This window comes from Primulina huaijiensis, chromosome 5 (genome assembly GCF_012295235.1).
Source record: "Primulina huaijiensis isolate GDHJ02 chromosome 5, ASM1229523v2, whole genome shotgun sequence".
Lineage (NCBI taxonomy): Eukaryota > Viridiplantae > Streptophyta > Magnoliopsida > Lamiales > Gesneriaceae > Primulina > Primulina huaijiensis.
The window spans coordinates 9758637-9761008 of NC_133310.1; the positions used below are offsets into that span (position 1 = coordinate 9758637).

The following is a 2372-nucleotide window of genomic DNA, read 5'->3' on the forward strand; positions in this document are numbered from 1 at the left end:
AATATTGTAGATATTAACATCAACTTTCTACAGGTACAAAAATCATCTTAATCTCATTTGCAATGTCAATGTTATTCTTGTTTTATCGAACCTATAAAAATAGTAAAAACTTATAATTACACAAAAACTTATTTTTTATACAATTTATTATAAAACATATAATATTTAAAAATTTAATAAAACAAAAACAATAAATTTATATTATAAAACATTTAATTAATGTACAATTTTTATGTTTATCAGTCATCGTGTTAGTCACAACCAACTATCATCATTCAAAAATGTGTCAATCATATTCACCACTTAAATAAAAGCATGCATATACATAATTTTTTCTTCAAATCAAGCATGCAACGTATTTATCGTATTTACATAAAAATCATATACATGTTCATAATTCACCACACCCCAGCCCAGGGACTGTCACATGGAATGTGTTCTTCCCTCCACGACTCCACCACACCATGTTGCTTCCGGTTGCACTGAGGCTCCTTCGTTTTTCAGTTTTTATCCTCTTCTTTTGTTTTCCTAGCCTTGGTTCTCGTGTTCCCCCAGTTACAGCGAGCAGAGTCAAGCGAAAAAAGGTTTGCCTCGGGTGCTTCTTGCAGCTTCTCGGTGTCACCTGCGCTGGGTTGCTTTCCCCCTTCTGCAGACTGGTAAGCCCCTACTGTGTCTGTTCTCTTCCTCTTTTTTTCCCCCCTGAACTTACCTTCAAATCTTGGGTTCGTCCTTGTGCTTTACTTGTCTTCTTTGCCTGATTTTTAGAGTTGTTGCGTCTTCGCTTGCATCGTTTGCTTGTTCCGTTTTTGTTTCATTTGTTCTGCTCTACAAACAAACAAGTGGGCAAAAGTAGCAGCTCATTTTCCCTACAGACCACAAAGCTAGTGTAGCAGTCAGTGAACGCTGCTATTTGCTTTTGAAAGAGCCCAACATCTGAAGTTCCAAAATGATCTCAATTTAACATTCAATTCAACAAAAGCTGCAATCTTTCCATGAATTTCTCTTTTTACGAACCCTTTAATTATTCAAGAATCGCATTTTTTCTTAGCTGAGTGGGAACGCCGAATCTTCTTCTTAAAAGAAAAGGAAAAAATGAAATCTGGAAAGGATAATCAGGAGGAGGAGGAAGAAGATGCGTACGCAGATTTTGTCACACAGAAAGATGTCCCTCCACCCGCCAATAACACCAAAGGTGCGCATTATTTTTGAGTTGCTTTAAGCCTCAATCTTGATCCAACCCACCACTTTTTTTGTTGGGATTGCGTTGAGTGCTCTCAGGGGGCGGACCGTTTTGTGGCGAACTCAATTGTATCGAGATTGATTGTTTCATGAGATTGTAATTTTGCGATTATATTGTTGTATGTATTATGTGGTGACAGATGTGAAAAACAGCGACAAGGCGAATGCTGTAAGGTCAAAGCACTCGGTTACGGAGCAGCGCCGCAGGAGCAAGATCAATGAGAGGTGAATAAATCTGTCCAAGCTCAAGCAAAGTTTTGTAAAATACTGCACTCATGTCATCAGGACGATAGTGTGAATGTTCAAAAGTTGTAGCTTTTTGTATCATCAAGCTAGCACAATTTTGAATTTCAGTGTGTTTATTTATTATTTTCATCTTAAAGGATAATTTTGTGGATAATAGATATATTATCGATTTACTGATGCATGTTACTGAATTGTTAATTAAAGATTGTAAGCGACTGTAATTATAGGAATTTGTGGTGTATATTGTCAAATAATAGAAGTCGGTGAACTTGACTTTAACAATGAAATGTAACCGACTCAGTTCATACCGAAAAATTATTTTTTTTTGGTGAATAAGGTTATCATTGACATGCTTAATGATCTTGTGTAGGTTGGGAAGGTCCATGGAAGAATATTTCACCTTTATTCAACAAAACCAACAATTGTCTGTTAGTTGCCAATTTTGATGTTCAGTGATAGATAGTGTTGTGCTGATGCTTCTTTTCGATGACAATCTGTTCCAATAATATTGGATTAATATTTACAAATATACGTGCCTTTGTGGGTTTAAAATTGAAAAGTTACGAATGGAATGATATGTGTATTGGATTTTCTGCATTCTTGAGCCATTCTCTCTTACATATTATCATATATAAAACAACCTTATTTTTAAGATCCCGTCTTTTGACTTCATAGTAATACTTTGAGAAGTTGGTTTTTATATTTTTTGTTCATGTGAGCTCTTTTATGCCAGTCAAAAAAAAACTAAAAGTTGTAAATTGATTTTTTTGTATTGGATGTTTGCTTAGCAATGATTTGAAGTAATATACTTGGATATCGTCAATGCTACTTTTTACAATTGCATTGATTTCTACAAATTGCCTACGCTTAATGCTCTAGACGTCTCT

At 35.1% G+C, this 2372-nt stretch overlaps 1 long non-coding RNA gene across 1 annotated transcript; it reads left to right on the top strand.

The window, feature by feature from the left end:
* The first annotated feature begins 414 nt into the window (after positions 1–414).
* Positions 415–1590, top strand: LOC140977525 (uncharacterized). The gene is made up of 2 exons (XR_012175417.1): positions 415–1192; positions 1380–1590. It is a non-coding gene; the product is annotated as an uncharacterized lncRNA (long non-coding RNA).
* Positions 1591–2372: the final 782 nt, after the last annotated feature.